Here is a 23,775-nt window from a genome sequence, read left to right as displayed (position 1 = left end):
AATACATTGACTGGTCCAAAAAGATCCATATGTAGCAGTTGTAATGGTTCATCAATTGCTGATTCAAGCTTCTTACTGAATGATTCTCTCTTTTACTTTTCTTTCTGACAAGCATCACACAGTCCATCCCTTGAGAATTCCACTAAAGGCATTCCTCTAACTAAATCCTTTTTGACTAGATCATTCATTGTCTTAAAATTCAAATGGGACAGTTTCTTATGCCATAGCCAACTTTAATCTTGACTTGCTTTGCTGAAAAGACAAGTGATTGATTCTGCATATGTTGAGTTGAAGTCAGCCAAGTACACATTCCCTTTTCTAACTCCAGTTAGAACCACTTTGTTGTCCTTTTTACTGGTGACAACACAGGCTTCAGAATTGAAGGAAACAGTATTCCCTCTGTCACATAGTTGACTGATGCTCAATAGATTGTGTTTGAGACCATCAACTAATGCAACTTCATCAATGATGACATTTTCCTTTGAAATCAAGCCATATCCCATAGTGAACCCTTTGATGTCATCTCCAAAGGTTATGCTAGGGCCATCTCTCTCCTTGAACTCTGTGAGCAGGGTGAAATCTCCTGTCATGTGCCTTGAACAACCACTATCCAAGTACTATAGATTCCTTCTTTTTCCCTACACACAACAAAATCAAATCAAGTTGATTTTGGTACCCAAGTTTCCTTGGGTCCAGCCTTGTTAGTCTTTTTCCTAGACTTCACACTTCCTGCACCTTTTGACTTAGGTAACTTTGAGTCAACCTTGATCTCAGATGTAGTTGGTTGAAGTGTAGGGTTAGTCACTGAATCATTTAGCACATTTGATTGAATTTGATAAGGCATATATTGTGCAAACATATTATTCCACATAGGCATGTTGTATGGCATTTGAGGCATACTAAATGCAGCAAAATAAGGATTATTAACATATGGCATATTTGTAAAATGTGCATGTGGATTCTGTTGAGACATAACAGGCATAGCATGCAGTGGTGGCATAGACATGTTAGGCATGGAAGGAGTTAAAGGCATGGGAGCATTTTTAACAGATTTGCAGTTAGCAGATAGATGATTAACACTATTACAATGCACACAACTTTTTCTAGGAGCATACTTATCAGGTGTGTAGTTATTGTGTTTGTTAATCCCTACCTTCCCATTTCTATTGGATTTTCTTTTAGTTTCCTTTTTATCCTCAACCAACTTAAGCCTATTTTTCAACTGATCTAAAGTCATGTGTCCTATATTCAACTTACTGGCATCTTTGGATGTGCTAGCTTCTTCTTTGACAAAGTTCTTGGAAGTTGAACCAAACTTCTTACTGAGATTTTTCAAATTATCCCTTTTAGAATCATTGGCCAGTTTCAATTAATAAGCCTTCAACGGATGCTCCTTTTCTTCCTTCAACGGATGACTTTTATCATCCGTTGATTCCACATCCGTTGATAGTCCATCAATTAATTACATTTCCTTTTTGTTTTTCTTCCAGGCATTCTCACAGAGTGATTCAATTCCTTAAACCTTGACAATTTGAGCACTAACATCCCTAGATGTTTTCCAGGCCTTGATTACCTCTTGCTTACGTTCTAGTTATTTAGAAAGAACTTCTACTTTCTTAACAGACTCTTCTAGTTCACTCTCAACAGATAAGCATTTGATTTTAATCTTTTCAAGCTCAATTACCTTACCCTCTAACACAGCATTCCTATCACTTAAAAACAAATTATTCTCTTTAATTCTCGTGTTCTCTTTAGCCAGTGATTTAAGGGAAACACGTAAATGATATAATTCATTGGACATATCATTTATAGCTTCATTGCATTCATTTTTAGAAAGCTGAGAGAGGTCAGTAGTGATTACCTGGTTGCTTGATGAACTAGTTTCATTTTCATCAGAATTAGCCATCAGGGCTAAGTTGACATACTCCATATCATCATCTTCATTGGCTCCATCAGCTGCCCAGTCATTTTCCTGAGTCAGAAAAGCCCTTTCCTTTTGTTTGAGCAATTCGAAATATTTCTTTTTGTAATCCACTTGCTCAAATTTCTTCTTTTCAGAAGTTGGCTTTCTGCACTCACTTGCAAAGTGTCCACTTGTGCCACAGTTAGAACACTTGAACTTAGATTTGTCCACCATGTTCTTGTTTGGCTTAGTGGCTCTAGTGTTTTTCTTGAATTTCATCTTTGCAAACCTTCTGGACAGAAAAGTCAGATGTTCATCAACATCATCAGAGTCATCTTGATTGGAATTGTCTTCAACCTCAACTACTTGCACCTTTCCCTTGCTTAATTCTGATTTGCTTGTGCCAATTTTGAGACTTGGCATTGTCTTTTCTTCATTCCTGGCTTCAGTTTTCTCATTTTCTGCTACAAGTGCAACTGATCCACCTTTTCTCTTTCCCTTTTCCAACATCTCATCTTGCTCCATCTCAAGTTCATAGGTCTTCAAAATTCCATATAATCTTTCAAGTGTGAAGTCCTTATAATCTTGAGAATTCCTTAGTGAAACAGTCATAGGCTTCCATTCCTTTGGTAGAGACCTCAGAAATTTTAAGTTGGAATCCTTGACTTGGTACACTCTTCCATACAGCTTCAATCCATTCAACAATTTCTAAAATATATTGAAGGTATCATTCAATGATTCTCCTTCTTCAGAATGAAAATATTCATATTGTTGAATGAGAAGTTGCATTTTGTTTTCTCTAACTTATTCAGTACCGTCACAGATAAGTTGTACAGTATCCCAAATTTCCTTAGCAGTTTGGCTGTTAATGACATTATCAAACATATCTTTGTCTAGGCCATTAAATAGAATGTTCATGGCCTTCTTGTCCTTGTGAACCTCTTCAATATCTTTATCAGTCCATTCTGCTTTTGGCTTGGGAATAGACTGTCCAACAGCAACTGTGCCAGTGGCAGCTGTGGCCACTTTGTGAGGGATGTGCAGACCATTGTCAATGCAGTTAATGTAGCTTTCATCTTGAGAGAGAAGATGTAGATGCATCTTCACTTTCCAGTGATGATAATTATCTCTTTCCAGGATTGGAATCTTTACTCTAATATCCTTCTTACTCATGATGTTAGTAGAATAGATCTTTAAACTCTTTGTATGTCAAGAGCTTGCTCTGATACCAATTGTTATTCCCAAGGAACTAACAATGAGATTTACAGAAGGGGGGTTGAATGTAAATCTCAAAACTTTTTCAACTTTTGAGCAGTTTCAAAAGCTAAGTGTATGATGAACAGATGTGTGTGAATTGCTTTGAGCAGGTGTAGACAGATGTATATTCAAGACACAAATGTAAAGAACACAAAGGCTTTTAAAAACTTTTCTGGTGGATTTGTTGTTTCACCAGAGATGTGTATTTCAGAAAATCTGTGATATAAAGAATTGATCACAGCTGCTTCCTAGTACAAACTAGATGATTTTCTCTCTATGTTTTTCTAAACAGCTCTGGAAAATTCACACCTAATTACTAGCTGCAACTTGGTTTATATATCACCAAGTTTACAAGTGAAGACAAAGATAAAATACAATTATAAAACAGTTCTTCACATGTTTCTTCTTCATTTCTCTATCCAATGCAATCTAAGATAATCTGTGAATCTTTGAATACTTCCTTGTTTGCACCAGAATGGAAATGCTACTTTTTCTTGATTCCTCCAAGAGGCTACCACATTCCAATTGTCTCTGTCAACCCATGTGCCTCTGTCAGCTTATGAATTGTCACTATCAACTGCTATGGAACTGAGCATCCGTTGAAGCTTTCATCCGTTGATGCTTTAGTGACATACGTTGATGCTTTAACAGTTGAAGCTTTTATCCGTTGATGCACTCATCCGTTGATGGATGTTATCCGTTGAAGCTTTAGAGACATCCGTTGAATCTTTGTTTCTCATCCGTTGAAGGCCTTTAATCTATCAGTTGATACTACTTCATTTACACAAAATTAGAAGGCATGAAATATTTACAATTAGCCCTCCTATTTGCATATCCACTAGTAGTCAACATGACTTATAATTTCCCATAACTTCTAAGAATTATAACTTAAATACAGAGACTGAAATGTGCTACAATACTAAACTTATTTCTAAGTAAAGCTGCTCCATCAACGGATAGCCAAGATGGTCTTATCCGTTGAGGCTACAAACATTAGATTTCTACTTAAGTGTTTTGTTTTACTTATCTTCAAACTAATACATATATTCCTAACACATTGTTGTTTGCAGAAATGTGCCATAAGACTTATTATTACATAAGCTACACTCTCGATGAATGTCAAATTATCATCCGTCGGGACTATAAAGATCATCAGTCGGGACTATATTAGAACATTCATCGAGAGCTACAAAAATACTAAGTTAAAATCTACTAAGGTGTTTTGTTCAACTTATTATCAAGTTCACAACATATTCCTAACAATCTCTCCTAATTTATGTCTACTGGAATTATAGCCATAAATTAAGAGAAACTTGATGATAACAAAACACCCTAAATGTATAGATAGAATTATGGTAGATAAAACTTGTAAGTGCTACTATTTATTTGAAAATTGAAAAAAGTAAAGTGTACAAAGAGTTCTCACAACCATTATCAAGGTGCTCCTCTAGCCTGAGCAGATGTTTTCTATTTCCTTGATTGTCTTGATTTCTTCCCAAGCTTCTAGTTGTTTTCTTCTATTTGATTTTGGAGTTGTATATGAAATTTAAATTCTTCAGCATTTGATAGATCCAACTTTTCTTACATTTCCAATAGCATCTCATTGCTTGAGATGCTTAATTGGTCCTCCAATCTGAAGAATCTTCTAACACCTTTGTCATCCATGAATTCCATCATCCAGTAAGGCCTCAAGTGCACTGTATTTCCTGTGAAGGGAATGGATAGAGTTCTTGGAAGTGCATTTGAGGCTTTATTGCTCCTGAGTTCTTCTATCTTCTTTAGAACCAATTTCTTGGCTGTCACATTGAATCCAAAATTTTTCTTGAAGGATGAAAAGATCCTTATCAAAACAGAACAACTTTCTTGAAGAATTATGTGAAGGGGCCATGTGAACTCTTTCCCTACCTTGTATTTGAACACCAGTCTTTCAGGGAGATTTCTGTGAGCATCAATTCCCCTCACTTTTTCTAATTCATCCATGTAGAGATTGATGTCTGAAAATTCCTTGATATCACAGATGTATAGAAGATCTCCCTTGTTGACAGTTGGTTTATCTTTGGTTAAAGTTTTGGTTTTGACTTTTACAGGCTTGACCTTCTTGATTGCTTTTGTCTTTGTCTTCTTTAGCTTGTTGAAGATTGATAAATTAAGTTCAGGAATAGGCAAACTTTCCCAGTCTATAGGCTCATCCTTGGGAACTATTGGCTCACCATGAAAGTTCTTTGTAGGATCTACCTTAAATTCATCTTGCACTTCTGAAGACTTGGATATTTGAGTTGAAGTTATAGACTGTTTGGGAATGTAATCTTCCATTTTATCATTATCAAAATCCAACATTCTTTTAGAATGGAGCTTGTGTCTGAATTTCCTTTTCTGTTGAGGTTCCTTGTACATTTTCTGATCTTGATCTTCAGAACTACAGGTGGTTTATCAGAAATCTCAGTTGCAGTATTCACAGCTTGAAGCTTGGCTGTTATAGCAGCTTGCTCTTTCTTCTGTTTATGCTTCTTAGCCTCTAAAGCAGCTTGTTTCTTTTTTGCTTGATTCTTTATTTTTCTTCCTTTTTATCTTTTGCAAACAGAGGGTGTCCAGCCACCACACATATTTCTTTCCCATTCCTATAGATTTTGGCAATTCTTTTATTTTGTACTGAGTTAGTTGGATCTTTGAAGAATACAATGGACCTTGCCAACAGCTTCTTTTCATCTGGATTTGGAGTCTCAAACATAAGATCCAGGGGATTTTTGTTAGATAACTTTGGATAATTTCTTTTGGGCTTCAAAACCATGTTGGCTTTTAGAGACTTAATGCATGAAGGTTGGCCCTTTTCCAAGTTTCCTAGACTCAATTTATTCACAGAAATTTGCTTGACTTGAGAGAAGTGATGAAAGATCTTGTTAGGTTTCTCAATGGGACCAAATTTCTTCTGAATTGCTTCATCAATCTTCTTCCATTTATCATCTAATTATTTTTCAGCTGCTGCAACATCAAGCTTTTTGAAACTTGACTTTGAATCTAACTTAGCGGTTGCTATTTGGATCAGATCAATGTTGTCCAATACTGGTGGCTTAGGAAAAGTAATTTCTAAAACAATTACCTGACTAACTTGGATGTTAAGCACATTCTCCCCCTCACTGATTGGCTCTCCTTGACTAACTGGGACAAGTGAATCATTCTCCCCCTTTTTGTTAGCATCAAGTTGAGTAGAGGTAGAAGTCTGTGCAGCCACTAGTTTTTGAAGCAACTGAGTTTGTTGGGCTTGATGTAAATGAATTGCAGTAATGGAAACTTCTAATGTCTTGAGTCTTGTGTCTAGGGAGTCTAATTTGGTTACAATGTTAGAGTTTTTCCTCAGTTGTCTGTTGATGTCAAGCATAGTGGTGTTTGGAAATTTAGCATCCAATCTCTCAGAAACATCCTTCTTGACTTGATCAATCTCTATTTTAATTGCAGTGACATCTAGATTGTGTTGAAGAGACTGAATTTGGTGCAATTGAAGAGAATTGAGATGTGCTTGAAGAAGCTTCTTGGTGTTGGCATTGGTTGTAGCTTGAAGAGTTGTCTGAGTTTGTTGGATGATATGAAAGAGAGTTGACTTGAAGTGGTGCTTATCATAATCTTTGGAATATGCCCAAGATGGCATGCTAGATCTTGAGTTGGGGCCTGCTTCTCCTCCAATGTCCATTGGCTCTTCTTCATTATCATCTTCATCTCTAAAAAAGTCTTCAGAACCACCAGTTCCATAATCAACATCATCACCAGTTGTGGGAGGCATGGCTGAGATGGCATCTTTGGTTCTTTGCATGGAGGTTGTTGTATGCACCAGATTTATCATTCTTTCTGCAGCCACATTATCCTGCTCAGCTAGAACTTGATAAGCTGAAACAGAGTGAGTAAATGCCTCAGCTTCATAAGAAACAGAATCTAAGACAGCTTGATATTCTTGTTGAATTAGTTATTTATTTTCCGCCTCATTGACATCCATTAACTCACTAACAATGGGCTCTTCCCATTCTGTTGTACCTGCTTTTCTCTCAATTTCTCTCTGTTCTTGCGTCAAGGGCTCCCCTTGGCTCACCACCCTCACCTTCACCTACTAAGGTGGAACTCCCCTCACTCACTTTTGCCAGGCTGGAAGAAATAACCTGCATTATTTCTCATTTCCTCTCCTTTTGCCTGAGAGCAACTCAGCCTCTCACTATGTTCACTCCCTTCCCTCAAATATAGGAGTGATTGTACAACTACTAACTCATCTACACTTGTAACAATAGTTGAAAAAATAGCTTGTGTAGAGAGTACCAACGGATGAGGAACATCCATCGGGGTAGTAGTTAGGATAGCCGACGGATGACTGCTGTTAGGCACATCCGTCGGGATATAATCACTGGCCGACGGATGAACAATATCCACCAGAATAGAAGAAACGATAGAGTTTGGAGTTGAAACTATTATAGACTCAATACAGATTGATGATAATTTAAGCACAGAAGTCTCAATAGTTCCTGAAAGAATTGGCAAGTGAGCCAACAAATCATCTAGAAGATGATGCTCACTTGCACTGAATTTTGGCTTCTCCAACAGAGTTAAAAAAGGAGAATCAGGAATTGTTGTGTGAATCATATCCACATCCAGTGAGTGTGTGGGTGAGTTTGGTGCTTCAATGGTCAAAGATTTTAGCTGTGACCCCACATTTATAGGAGCCACATCAAACTGAATTTGAGATGGTGCAGTGACTGAGACTTTAGCTGCAGTTTGCACTGTGTGTGATCCCTGTGCATCCCTAAGTTTTCTAGATTTCTTCTTTCTGGTATAAGTTTGGGGTGAGTCTGTGTCCCTAGCCCTTTTGATATGTGCTCCTAGTTGGGAGCTTGTTTCAATAGTAACATCCTTTTGAGAGGATGAAATTAGAGATGTATTAATTTCCTTATTAATCACCACAGTTTGTTGGGAAACTGTGGTATGGCTAGATTTGGGTACACTCACCTCTTTATCCTTATTCTTAGGGTTTCTTTTATGTTCACCTTGTCTCTCACCAACCTTACCTGTAACACCCCCAAATCCGGGGTCGGGGATCCGGATTGTCACGAGTTCCATTTCCCTTAATAACACCCAATCTTAATACACAATCAACTACTCTGTACTGTGACCCCACAATAAACACACACACTACAAGTTATAGTCTCAGAGATGAATATCCAAAAATAATCACAAGTCGTTTTATTCCACAATTATATGTCAATACACCTTAAAAAGGTTTCTGAATAAATTTACATTTCTTTGCCATTATTACAATTCGTAATATACATAAGTCTGGTACATTACTAGTTGAAAACTTAGCCTATTGGTAATTTCTACCTCAGCTACAGCGGCCTCAACGCTTCCAGAAAGCTGCGGAACGTTTCCTATCCGCTTGCGAATTGGGAGCTTGGTCCTGTTCATCTTATATATCTGATGTTGTGTGATGAAAGATGAAAGCAAGGGTGAGCAGCAAGCCCACCAAAATAATATGTATAATGATTAACAATATATGAGCCTACTCATAATACTCATGAAAGTCTTGGTCAAAAGAAATGAACCAAGTTGATAACTTAATGCGATGAAGTCGCAAAATATTCAGTATATATATATACATATATACTTTTCAAAATATTGGAAGTCCTCTTCCATGTATAATATACACAAAGTCCCGGTGTATAACTGTATAAAAAAAATATCGTTGCAAGGTGATCTCATATATCTAACCTTGTCTCAACGTTTTTCTGAAAATCTTTGTCATTCATAAGACAATTATTAATTAGATATAAGTTTAAAAGACGAAGTTACAAGATACCCCAATATACTTATATCTTTTCCAAATACTACTTGAACTACCACCGTTCAAGTTATAATTAATTTCAAAAGTTCATCCCACTGATGAGACCACAAGATAAGACTTGAATAGATTCAATCTTTGAAATATTATTAAAGGAAATGAAGTTAGGATATACTTCATTAAGTTCTGATATATATATATATATCCACATATACATCTTCTTTATACAATTTCCTGAAAACCTCTGTCATGTAAAGTATGAACAGAATTGCAATATCCAATAAATTTGGAAAGGAAAAGAATTTGGCATAAACCAGATATCTTGCTGATCAGACAAAGATACCCATAAGTAACCTTTTCTACTAGTAGATGGACGAATTCCCCACTGGTCATCACCCTGGTCTCAATAGGACCTTATGCTGGACTGCCACTCAGCCACTTATGCATTTGATGGACTCCCACTGAGCCACTTACACTATTATGGACGCCCACTGAGCCCATGATGCTTATGCCGACTCAATAGATGGACTTACTTCCCGAACGTTGGGTAAGTAATCAAGTCATTTACCAAAACTGCAACCGTGTTGCGAATATAAAATACACCACAGAGCCGGATCCCTCAGGTTTTGAGCGAGTATTTAAATCCCCTTAAAAAGGAAGATCTTAAATATAAAAAATGAGTTTTGGGATCCGCTCTAACTTTTAAAAAAATCATTTTGAAGACTCGAAAACACTTTATAGAGTGTTTGGAGTAAAGCTGATTTAATGAAGTAAATCAGTCCCCAGAATATTTAGAAAATGCTGAATATTATTATTTAAATAATATTCCCATAAAGAATAATCTTTATAAAAATAATTGAAGTAGAAGTATTAAAACTTATACTTGAAACGAGTATTAAATAACCAAAGATATACTTATATGAAAGTACTATCTTTATTTGAATAATCGAAAATAAGTTTGATTATTGACACCTTATTCTTTAATAAAATAAAGAATATATCTCAGCAAATAATCGGAGTCATAGATCCTCAAATGAATATTCAAATAATATTCATTAAATAATATAAACTGAGTCATAAGCCCTCGAATGAATATTCAAATAATATTCAATAAATAAAATAAAAGGAGTCATAAGTCCTCGAATGAATATTCAAATAATATTCAGATAATAAAATAAAAGGAGTCATAAGTCCTCGAATGAATATTCAAAATAATATTCATTTAATATAAAGGAGTCATACGCCTTCAAATAATATTCGAAATAATATTCAATAATAAAATAAAGTTAAAGTTATCGAATAAACCTTATTCGATTAATAGTTTTGAAAACTATGACCATATATATATATAAGTATATATATATATATATTTATATCCATATATACAAAACCTACTCGGGATCCTCGACTCCCGGTTTTAGAAAATATTTTCACCTTTGGGTCCCTATACCAAGGGTATATGCAAATTACCGCTATCCTCTAGCATAGGTATTATCAACTGAATCAACAGATATATATGGAAAAATACGAAACAGACATGCATATATATATACCATAGCAGCATGCTTCAATATATTGTAACATTTGCTAATTAACCAACATGCATCTATCGCAAGATAATGCAAATACGTATATACATCACAACAACAGTTATAACGGGTAAAAAACTTGCCTGAGCGACTTGGGGTGATAAAAGGCTCGGGACGAGTCTGGTAACCTATAAACAACAAGTAAGTTGGAATTAAACCAAAGTCACTTGTAAATCTATACTTTAACTAACTTAGACTCTAACGCTTATTTTGCGCTCGCTGGTTCTCTTAAGTCACTCGAGTACCCTCGGCTCCACCATTTTTAATAATTTAACCTTTACGAGTTTTAAGGCGATTCCTTCGCGAGTGTCTTACCAACTGCCTAACACACTTACCATAAATGTTTCATACATTAATTAACCCTTTTTGGTCTTTAACCTATGTTTCAAAGTAAGGCGAGGGGAAAAGTTTCGTTCGCGAAACGCGGTTACTTGAAACGGTCGTTTCTCCTAAACCGTGCATCGGAATCGAACGAACTACATATCAAAACGAAGCTCGTAACATGAGCTATCTAAAAATAGCAATGGTCATAATCTAGCAGGGGGTTCTCGGGTCCTAATGTTATGCACAAAAACAGTCTAAAGAAAATCGGACGTTACGATGGCTATGTTTACGCGATTTCCCAATTTTAAACCATTCAAAACCAACCACAAACCAACCTCAAATCCAACATACAACCAACATCCATCCTTATCACATCATAACAACCCCAACCAATTCAATTTTAACATTCATACTTATGCCTAAGCTTAACTTTAATCATACTTAAGTTCTTTTAATCAAAACAACAACATTTACCATTCCATTTCACTACCATTTCAAATCCCAAACTCTAATCACAACAACAAGCTACAATATCACCCTACTAATCAAAATCATCTTATAATACATAGGAATCTAGGGTTTGGAGATGGTATACCTTCCTTGAAGTGGTGAGAGTAGCTAGGAAGCCTTAAGAAGCTTTGAGAAGTCTTAGGAATGCTTGGATCTTCAAGGAAAACAAGAAAAATATCAAGTTAAAAACTTGAAAACACTATTCATTGTCTTCTTCTTTGATTAAATGAAGAAGATGGAGAAGGAATTGATGTCTTAAACTCATGATATAGCCCTAACTAAGCATGAAGATGATTAGGGAATTAACTCACCAATTTAGGAGGCTTGGATCTTGAGTTTTGAATTCTTGCCCAATTGCAATAGTAAAAAGCTGAGAGTAAAGATGAACCATGCCTTGGTTGCTTTTTGATTTTGATGAAAAATGATTTTGCTTGGCTTGGTTGACTTATTTTTGTGTTTGATTTAGTTAATTACCTTGTTGCCCTTGAATTTGTGTGGTTCTCATTCAACCACACCTCCTTCCTTCCCATGTCATGCCTATGTCATGTTGTGATGTCATCCTTCCCTCTTTGTCCTCCTCTCATTGGTTGGGTGACATCACTCACTCTAATCTCTTTGATTAACTTCCTAATTGTTTGCCTAATGACCGCTGATCTGCTATACGGTTCGCTTAACTTTCGTTCTCGTTTATCGTTTGAAGGATCATACCCGGGATCTTATTACTTAGGTTCCCTTAACCTTTCTCAATACATTATATTCCTTTTTATGATCCTCTATTATAATCCTTTAATTTAAATCCTTTTTATCCTGTTACCTTATACTCAATTCTCTCCGTATCTAGTGGGTTTCCGGGAAAAATCCAAGTGTTCGGATTTGGATTCTGACGATCTTTACATACACTTATATCCCATATAAAGTACTAATAAAATCTCAGAATATCCATATCAGAACCCCTACATAGTGTGGCATTAAAAGTTTTCTCATTCAGCAAAAACACTATTCCTAAGGGTTTCAAAATTTCCCAAAAATTGGGGTTATTACAGTCTCCCCTCCTTAAAAGGATTCTGTCCCGGAATCAGATAGAAATGAATAGGGATACTTTCTTATCATTACACTTTCTAACTCTCAAGTCAATTTTTTTTCCATTGTGGTTCTACCATCAAACTCTTACTAGTTTGATAACCCTTCTCCTAAGTACTCGTTCCTTCTTAATCTATACCCTTCCTGGTTGCTCCACATAGGTTACGTCTGGTTGCATGTCTATGCGCTCCTATGCCCCTATTTATCTGGCATCCGAATTACACTTTCTTAACACTGATACGTGAAACACGTTATGACTTGCTACATGTTCTGGGGTAAGGCTAGCTCATATGCTAACTTCCCAATACTTCTTAATATATCCAAGGGTCCAACAATTGGTGGACTTAGCTTTCCTTTCTTTCTGAATCTCATTAATTCTTTTCAAGGGAATACTTTTAACAATACAAGGTTGCCTCCTTCCTATTCTTTGTCCTTTCGTGTCAAATCGACATACTTCTTATGTCCTTCCTGGCTACTACCAGTCGTCCTCTGATTAGATCTATTATATCCCTGGTCCTTTGGACTACTACGGGTCCGAGCATCTTGCGCTCTACAACTTCATCCTAACATAAGGGAGATCGACATTGTCTTCCCTCAAGGATCTCATAAGGCGATACCTCAATACTGACATATGATCGATTATCGTAAGATAACTTAATCCGCGTTAAGTGATCATTCCAAATTCTTTCAAGTCTATTGCACAGACTCTCATTATAGCTTTTATCATTATGACTTTTGCTTCTCAATACCCATTCTTTTCCAGTTCGTAATCGCTACTACCTTCCGTTCCTAATATTATACGGGTTATACTTTTGCTCGCTAGCGTTCTATAACCTTTTAATAACCACGTCAACCTTAGTATCACGAATGTGTTTCCATCCCGAATACTATCACAATTTTATTATCCTTTTCCAGCTGCTTCTATCTTCGAAAGCTTAATCCTTCATATAGAAGTAAAAGAATTTATTGAGAGATCACTATGATCATGAACACTTGTTATATCGCATAGTTAGTACAGAAGGTGGCCAACCTTTAGTACTTGACAATCAATTAAACAATAGATGGTATCCTACTAGGCTTCTATCACACAGATAGATAGTCATTCGGCAATACCTCCCCTTTCTGGAAGGGTTGTTCTTCTCAGCTTACATGAAATGAAAAGAAGAGAAAAGAACGAATTGAAGAGAATTGTATATATGAAAAAAAATATACTGCCACAAAATATCTGGCTTGGAACCTACCTCTGAACTATAGAGGTTTGTCATAGGAGAACAAAACATATGTATTTATATCAACATCAAGTATTATCGCATCGCATTTTGCATGCTTAAATATTTTTTTTTCCGTCCATCATTCTATGGACCCATGCTCTTCCTCGAGCTTATACACAATCATCTTTGAAACTCCTTCGATATTGAAAATCGAACCCGGGGGTCTCATTTTAGACATCATCGTTACTTGAATTATATGCTTGCACCGTAACCTTCCTCGTATAATAATACGACCCTCTATTGATAAGAAAGAATAATTATTCACTAGGTAGATACTCTACTTAATTAGTCTATCAATGATAACTTATACACTACCACGACCCGATTAGTGGTACTCAATCTCAACACCCATTCCAATACAACTCTCACGGTTGTATTCAGCTCAATACTCGCAGAATCATTGCTGCCTTACTATGGTCCACCACTGACCTACTGTAGTCATTCATTTTCCATAAAGTCTTAATATCTAACCATACGGAGTCCATACATGTCGTATCAAATCCTTCTAAGGAGGTAACATAATCACCATTCATGATTCATGAAGAACACTCCTGATCCTGACATACATACATGACATGAAGCAAATAAAAATTGCAGAAGAGTTTCCATCAAAGCAACGATAGCAGGTTAATACCATTCTTAATCATATGCCTTAAATAGAAGACTTAACTCAAAGGTTCGTCTAGTCCTTTTTGAAACATGGTCCTGGCTTATCTCAAGATAGTATCTTCTGAAATAGATAGCCTGCTCATGGCGATTACACGAATTAAACCTTTACCAACTACTATTAGGGTTGGGTATTGCACAGTCTTCAGAAGGAATGTCAATCTTCCAAACCATAATACAACCTTCACAGCTTTAACCATCATCACTGTATTCCTCTCGCACGAGCGCCTATAATTATTCTCTTACATTTAAAGCGTCGGCCACGTCTTTGGCCTTTCCTGATAGTAAAATTTCCTTATAGTCAATTTCATTTTAACCACTTCCACAAATTTTCTACCCTATTTCCGATCACTGCTTGAGTGAAGATGTTTTCCATAAGTTATTGCCTCAGTCTTTAGAGGCTAATCACTGTCAAGACTGATTCTCAATCATACTTAGAACATCTTTTATCCTGGGCCCTAATTGCCCTGAACAATTTCGACCTTTACTGGTTTGATTCATACTTTCTCGTGGTTCAACACGTGCCCCATTTGGCATCATTATAATTACGTCATATTTCCTTTATCCACATTTCCATTCTTGAGAATTTTTAATATTACCTTTTTCCTTATAAAACCTCTAAGGTTATCCTTCAATCGTTCCTCCTGTATTCCCTAGATACAGGGCATATCACAATACCATTTACTAATAGTAGAACCATTGTCTATATACTTCTGAAAATTTCTCCACTGATTCTTAAAGGTTGTTATTACCTTAATCCTTTCCGATTCATACTGTCAAAACTCATACTATCCCTATTAAGGGTGAAATGCCAACCTTTATGCATTCCCCTAGGATTCATTTTACGTTACCGATGTTCTATCCTTAATTCCACCTTTAAAAAGGTACATGCATCCTTCCATGGATAAATCAAGTCATATATCCCTGATAAGGGTGTCTTATTCAATCATTCCCACCTCGATAGTATATGCCTAATTTCACAATAACATCTGTATTCCAAATGAGGTCAATCAATTATGGCTTCCAAAAGATAACAGCGGTTATCCGCTTTTCTTTCCTAATTTGGTAATGACAACAGGGATGTTCTGGAAGATATTGGTCGTGTTCAACGTGAACTTCTTCTTAATAATTCCATATTTACTTTTGTTGTTTATCTCAACAGTCACCTCAATGTTGGGATATCTATCATACCTGGCGTCTCCCTTTCTGGGTATCAAGCCACCGGTCTTACACTTCACATTCTTGAAGGTCACTTCCTTCATCCAATTTTTCCTAATTTCTTACTTCCTTGTCTCCTCAGTCTATCCGCGTCTCATTATTTATCCTTCGAACTATTTCAAGGTTTCCTCAAATCCTCCCAACTTAAAGGGGGTACAATATATGTATCTCTTATGCCTTCAACCATCAATTTTAACTCATGGTGGATCATCATCATCCTGACGATTACATACTTTTCTATTTCTATTGCTATGAGTCTTTAGGGTTTCCTCATACCCAACTCCCTTATCATTCCTCAAACTCTATTGCCTTTATATTCCTTTCCACTTCAGTTTCTTTTTATTTTCCTTTCTCTTATCATTATTTCACAAACCAATCACAATATAAGCATTGATTTCAAACATCCCGTCATTCTGGATTCGTGTCCTCAGAACGAATCTTGACAACTTTTACAACTTAGATTCATAATTTATCATACTCGTCTGCCTTTGTTCTGACTCTAAAGCTTTTACACTATCTCCATAACCTTGGAAATTACTTTCCCGAAAACAATTGACTGAACTTAAATCAGTTTATTCTAACCTCTGGCCCCGTGCCTTTCTTGGTCTTTCACCAGCAGGTGGCCTCTCTTTTAGGAGGGTAAGTGATAAAAACAGTCTTTTGTGATTCGTCAATCATTTAGAATCTCAAATGATTCCTATATTTCCTTTAGCCAGGCTCTTGCCTCGACTGGGTCAGCTTGTTCCTTGGAACTCTGAGAGCTTAGCGACTTAGAGGTCCTGAAAGAATTTCACACCACATTGTTTCCTCAAGGTGGTGGTTGGGAATAAAATATAAGTTCTATTTAGACAGGTTCATGAATTTCCGTATAGGAGTACCGTCTCGGGTCTCCTTATCTCGCTCGACTTCTGCTGTCTTAGTCTAAATACTTCTTCCTACTCCCCATAATTGGGGTCATCTTTTAATTTAAAATCTTCATTTTCCACTTTATTATATTCTGGATTCTTTATATCTTAATTGCAACCTCCCTGATTATCACATTCAAGGTTTGCCCCTAATCTTATTCCTTGTGGTGGCATATTACTTGGAAAATTTTGAGAATCTCCGGATATTTGTCTTACTTACTTTGCTTAAGTCTTCCCCTCGTTTAGTCCTTGCACGATTGCAAATTATGAATTCTCAAGTTCGATAAACTTCATGACACTCTCTTAAGTGTTAATAGAGCAATTAACAATGTGATTTTATCACAAACAAACTGATCTGAACTGAAATTAACGAATATATACATAACCATTTGTTCGAGGGTACAACAACTGAACATATTAAAGAGGATTACATCATATGAACTTATCGCTCCTATCCCAAAAGTACTACCATAGATAGTCATCTCGTCATTAAAACTAATCATTCATAACTTAGGCTAATCCTCCAAAAGCGGTGCTACATGAAACCCTTGTTTGATTGCTCTGGCTCTGCACACTACCATGGATTAAGAGATGCGAGCACGCACGACATCCCTAACCTGCTCCATCACAGAGGTGATGAGGTCTAAGATAGTCGCAAGTAGAGCTGGATCAACCTGACCCTCAAGATGGCCTCTAGCTGTAACACGGGTGGTAGCCTCAATCCTTTCCATGCTATACGCTAATCCTGCCGGAAGTATCCCACCCTCAATCCTTGGTGCAGTAAGTCGATCCAACATATCACTCCTAACATTCCGGGCCTCTGACAGGCCACCCAAAGTCATATGATAATCAGCGATAAGAGAAGCCTGAGTGGTAGCATCTAGCAGTCCATGGGGTGCAGGTGGTGCAGACCCAGGAGATCCAAATGGATAACCAAGCACGGTATCAGGTGATAATGGTGCAGGGGATAAAGGTGGCATTTCCTCAGTATGTGCTGGGCTCTGTACAGGGGAGGGAACAGGAATTGGTGGAACCTCATGGATGTCTACAGGAGCCTCTGGAAGAGGGTCTGATACTGGTATAATTGGGGTCGTGGAAGGCCCCACTCCTTCTGCCCTTATTAACCTTTGTGCCCTTGGTAACTCTTCATCCTCTAGTGCCACCCTCGCGGCCATTCTTGCTCTGGTAGTCACCCTGACTACGGTCATCTGTTCCTCAGCGGTCCTCTCTTCATTCTCATCAGGATCCTCCATGAGATCCTCCTCAGCCACAATCCTTTCCGGAATAGCATCCTCAACCGCAACATTCTCTATCTGAACCTCATCTGGTCCCTCATTAGGGTACTCCATCGGATTCACAATTTGGTCTCCAACTTGTAATAAAACATCCTCATGTTGATGCTCCTGAACCTCAAGGTTCGGTGCCCCGCTGCCCTATACGAGAATGAACTATCTTACTATCACGATACTTATAAGGGTTCCCGTAAGGGTTTTAACTGTCAGTGCTACGTTAGATAGCCCGACTATGAACTTGGCAAGAGTTCTTATTATCTTAGTGAACTTATTATCTTAACGTCACATCATCTCTGAGGTTTATAACGCTTGGCTCTGATACCACTTCTGTAACACCCCCAAATCCGGGGTCGGGGATCCGGATTGTCACGAGTTCCATTTCCCTTAATAACACCCAATCTTAATACACAATCAACTACTCTGTACTGTGACCCCACAATAAACACACACACTACAAGTTATAGTCTCAGAGATGAATATCCAAAAATAATCACAAGTCGTTTTATTCCATAATTATATGTCAATACACCTTAAAAAGGTTTCTGAATAAATTTACATTTCTTTGCCATTATTACAATTCGTAATATACATAAGTCTGGTACATTACTAGTTGAAAACTTAGCCTATTGGTAATTTCTACCTCAGCTACAGCGGCCTCAACGCTTCCAGAAAGCTGCGGAACGTTTCCTATCCGCTTGCGAATTGGGAGCTTGGTCCTGTTCATCTTATCTATCTGATGTTGTGTGATGAAAGATGAAAGCAAGGGTGAGCAGCAAGCCCACCAAAATAATATGTATAATGATTAACAATATATGAGCCTACTCATAATACTCATGAAAGTCTTGGTCAAAAGAAATGAACCAAGTTGATAACTTAATGCGATGAAGTCGTAAAATATTCAGTATATATATATATACATATATACTTTTCAAAATATTGGAAGTCCTCTTCCATGCATAATATACACAAAGTCCCAGTGTATAACTGTATAAAAAAAATATCGTTGCAAGGTGATCTCATATATCTAACCTTGTCTCAACGTTTTTCTGAAAATCTTTGTCATTCATAAGACAATTATTAATTGGATATAAGTTTAAAAGACGAAGTTACAAGATACCCCAATATACTTATATCTTTTCCAAATACTACTTGAACTACCACCGTTCAAGTTATAATTAATTTCAAAAGTTCATCCCACTGATGAGACCACAAGATAAGACTTGAATAGATTCAATCTTTGAAATATTATTAAAGGAAATGAAGTTAGGATATACTTCATTAAGTTCTGATATATATATATATATATCCACATATACATCTTCTTTATACAATTTCCTGAAAACCTCTATCATGTAAAGTATGAACATAATTGCAATATCCAATAAATTTGGAAAGGAAAAGAATTTGGCATAAACCAGATATCTTGCTGATCAGGCAAAGATACCCATAAGTAACCTTTTCTACTAGTAGATGGACGAATTCCCCACTGGTCATCACCCTGGTCTCAATAGGACCTTATGCTGGACTGCCACTCAGCCACTTATGCATTTGATGGACTCCCACTGAGCCACTTACACTATTATGGACGCCCACTGAGCCCATGATGCTTATGCCGACTCAATAGATGGACTTACTTCCCGAACGTTGGGTAAGTAATCAAGTCATTTACCAAAACTGCAACCGTGTTACGAATATAAAATACACCACAGAGCCGGATCCCTCAGGTTTTGAGCGAGTATTTAAATCCCCTTAAAAAGGAAGATCTTAAATATAAAAAATGAGTTTTGGGATCCGCTCTAACTTTTAAAAAAAATCATTTTGAAGACTCGAAAACACTTTATAGAGTGTTTGGAGTAAAGCTGATTTAATGAAGTAAATCAGTCCCCAGAATATTTAGAAAATGACTGAATATTATTATTTAAATAATATTCCCATAAAGAATAATCTTTATAAAAATAATTGAAGTAGAAGTATTAAAACTTATACTTGAAACGAGTATTAAATAACCAAAGATATACTTATATGAAAGTACAATCTTTATTTGAATAATCGAAAATAAGTTTGATTATTGACACCTTATTCTTTAATAAAATAAAGAATATATCTCAGCAAATAATCGGAGTCATAGATCCTCAAATGAATATTCAAATAATATTCATTAAATAATATAAACTGAGTCATAAGCCCTCGAATGAATATTCAAATAATATTCAATAAATAAAATAAAAGGAGTCATAAGTGCTCGAATGAATATTCAAATAATATTCAGATAATAAAATAAAAGGAGTCATAAGTCCTCGAATGAATATTCAAAATAATATTCGTTTAATATAAAGGAGTCATACGCCTTCGAATAATATTCGAAATAATATTCAATAATAAAATAAAGTTAAAGTTATCGAATAAACCTTATTCGATTAATAGTTTTGAAAACTATGACCATATATATATATATAAGTATATATATATATATATATATTTATATCCATATATACAAAACCTACTCGGGATCCTCGACTCCCGATTTTAGAAAATATTTTCACCTTTGGGTCCCTATACCAAGGGTATATGCAAATTACCGCTATCCTCTAGCATAAGTATTATCAACTGAATCAACAGATATATATGGAAAGAATACGAAACAGGCATGCATATATATATACCATAGCAGCATGCTTTAATATATTGCAACATTTGCTAATTAACCAACATGCATCTATCGCAAGATAATGCAAATACGTATATACATCACAACAACAGTTATAACGGGTAGAAAACTTGCCTGAGCGACTTGGGGTGATAAAAGGCTCGAGACGAGTCTGGTAACCTATAAACAACAAGTAAGTTGAAATTAAACCAAAGTCACTTGTAAATCTATACTTTAACTAACTTAGACTCTAACGCTTATTTTGCGCTCGCTGGTTCTCTTAAGTCACTCGAGTACCCTCGGCTCCACCATTTTTAATAATTTAACCTTTACGAGTTTTAAGGCGATTCCTTCGTGAGTGTCTTACCAACTTCCTAACACACTTACCATAAATGTTTCATACATTAATTAACCCTTTTTGGTCTTTAACCTATGTTTCAAAGTAAGGCGAGGGGAAAAGTTTCGTTCGCGAAACGCCGTTACTTGAAACGGTCGTTTCTCCTAAACCGTGCATCGGAATCGAACGAACTACATATCAAAACGAAGCTCGTAACATGAGCTATCTAAACATAGCAATGGTCATAATCTAGCAGGAGGTTCTCGGGTCCTAATGTTATGCACAAAAACAGTCTAAAGAAAATCGGACGTTACGACGGCTATGTTTACGCGATTTCCCAATTTTAAACCATTCAAAACCAACCACAAACCAACCTCAAATCCAACATACAACCAACATCCATCCTTATCACATCATAACAACCCCAACCAATTCAATTTTAATATTCATACTTATGCCTAAGCTTAACTTTAATCATACTTAAGTTCTTTTAATCAAAACAACAACATTTACCATTCCATTTCACTACCATTTCAAATCCCAAACTCTAATCACAACAACAAGCTACAATATCACCCTACTAATCAAAATCATCTTATAATACATAGGAATCTAGGGTTTGGAGATGGTATACCTTCCTTGAAGTGGTGAGAGTAGCTAGGAAGCCTTAAGAAGCTTTGAGAAGTCTTAGGAATGCTTGGATCTTCAAGGAAAACAAGAAAAATATCAAGTTAAAAACTCGAAAACACTATTCATTGTCTTCTTCTTTGATTAAATGAAGAAGATGGAGAAGGAATTGATGGCTTAAACTCATGATATAGCCCTAACTAAGCATGAAGATGATTAGGGAATTAACTCACCAATTTAGGAGGCTTGGATCTTGAGTTTTGAATTCTTGCCCAATTGCAATAGTAAAAAGCCGAGAGTAAAGATGAACCATGCCTTGGTTGCTTTTTGATTTTGATGAAAAATGATTTTGCTTGGCTTGGTTGACTTGTTTTTGTGTTTGATTTAGTTAATTACCTTGTTGCCCTTGAATTTGTGTGGTTCTCATTCAACCACACCTCCTTCCTTCCCATGTCATGCCTATGTCATGTTGTGATGTCATCCTTCCCTCTTTGTCCTCCTCTCATTGGTTGGGTGACATCACTCACTCTAATCCCTTTGATTAACTTTCTAATTGTTTGCCTAATGACCGCTGATCTGCTATACAGTTCGCTTAACTTTCGTTCTCGTTTATCGTTTGAAGGATCATACCCGGGATCTTATTACTTAGGTTCCCTTAACCTTTCTCAATACATTATATTCCTTTTTATGATCCTCTATTATAATCCTTTAATTTTTATCCTTTTTATCCTGTTACCTTATACTCAATTCTCTCCGTATCTAGTGGGTTTCCGGGAAAAATCCAAGTGTTCGGATTTGGATTATGACGATCTTTACATACACTTATATCCCATATAAAGTACTAATAAAATCTCAGAATATCCATATCAGAACCCCTACATAGTGTGGCATTAAAAGTTTTCTCATTCAGCAAAAACACTATTCCTAAGGGTTTCAAAATTTCCCAAAAATTGGGGTTATTACATTACCACCCTTCACACTCCCCTCTTTGATTTTGGTAGATTTTGAAACTGGCATCTTTTGAGAGACACCAGAGTGTGATTTCTTTGATTTTGATTTTGAAACTTTGGATTTTATGGCTTGAGTAGGCATCTATTGTGTCATTGACACAGATGCCATAGCCACAGTCAATGGCAGAAAAATTTGAGAGGTAGGAAGAGTAGAGACAGAAGAATTTACCTCACTTACCTGAGGACCCTCCATGACAGGCTGATAAACAAGAGGCACATCCTTGTGGTGATTGGCTCTATTTAAATCTGCAATAATTCTTCTTTCTTGAACCCAACAATCCAGTTTGTTGCTTGGGTTCTCAATCTCAAGATTCTCACAAAGATGATTAGCAATAAACATAAAGAATCTAGCATAATAGACACTTCTAGGTCTCTTCTTAATCTCCCCTAACTTGTAGCCTAACTCAAACATGACAGCATCATTGAAATTGAAGTAATTATCAGTAACTAGCATGTAGAGCATGTCAAGCATGGCGGTATTGACAGAATCAAAGTTGCTTATTTTACCAGAAAATACCTTGGTAACTACATCACACAGAAAACTCCATTCTTTCCTAAGACCTAGTCTCCTAATCTCACTTAACTTAGAGGTAGGAAGTGCATAGACAATAGAATTAAGTAAGTTAACTAAATTAGCATCTGTGTGTGGTTTAGTAGTAGTGTTTTCAGGAATTTTAAAGCATGCTTGAATAGTATCACTGTTAATGCAAAATTCATTACCTTTAATAGAGAGAGTTATGGTTTTGTCAGTTGCCTAATATACTGCAGTAGTCCACATCTCCTCCATAACTTCACAATAGATTGGGGTGATTCCAGCATGACATAACTGAGCTTGCATCCCTTCACAAAATCCATAATTTTGTGATAATCCTCAGAGGCTGGAATTTCTTTGTTCACAAGAGCTACGAAATTGTTGTTCTCATAGATGAATCCTGACTGAGACATGATTTTGACTATTGGTGCCATTGTTAAAGCAAGGAAATTTGTAGAAAGAAAGGGGTTTTGCTTTGAGAGAGAAGATAGCAGTTAATTGCAGAAGAGAAAGATAAAAGCAAAAATAAACTTGAAGTAAGGCTTTTATGTATTCTCAGATAAAATGGGATAAAAAAAATTAAAGGTAAAAACTAAAGAACCAATGAAAGTTGCCCAAAATAGCCGTTTAAAATAAAATAAAATGTCAAAATTCTGTCAATTATCCGTCGTGATATACTTACAGACTGTAAGTATATCCGATGGATAATGTTCAGAACTTTAACGACTAAGATGTAGACAATTCGACGGATGAGAATAAGGCAATTATTCTCCGGGTTTAAAATAATCCAGAAAA

The sequence above is a fragment of the Apium graveolens genome, chromosome 4 (genome assembly GCF_009905375.1).
Source record: "Apium graveolens cultivar Ventura chromosome 4, ASM990537v1, whole genome shotgun sequence".
Classification (NCBI taxonomy): Eukaryota; Viridiplantae; Streptophyta; class Magnoliopsida; order Apiales; family Apiaceae; genus Apium; species Apium graveolens.
This window is presented reverse-complemented; position numbering follows the sequence as displayed.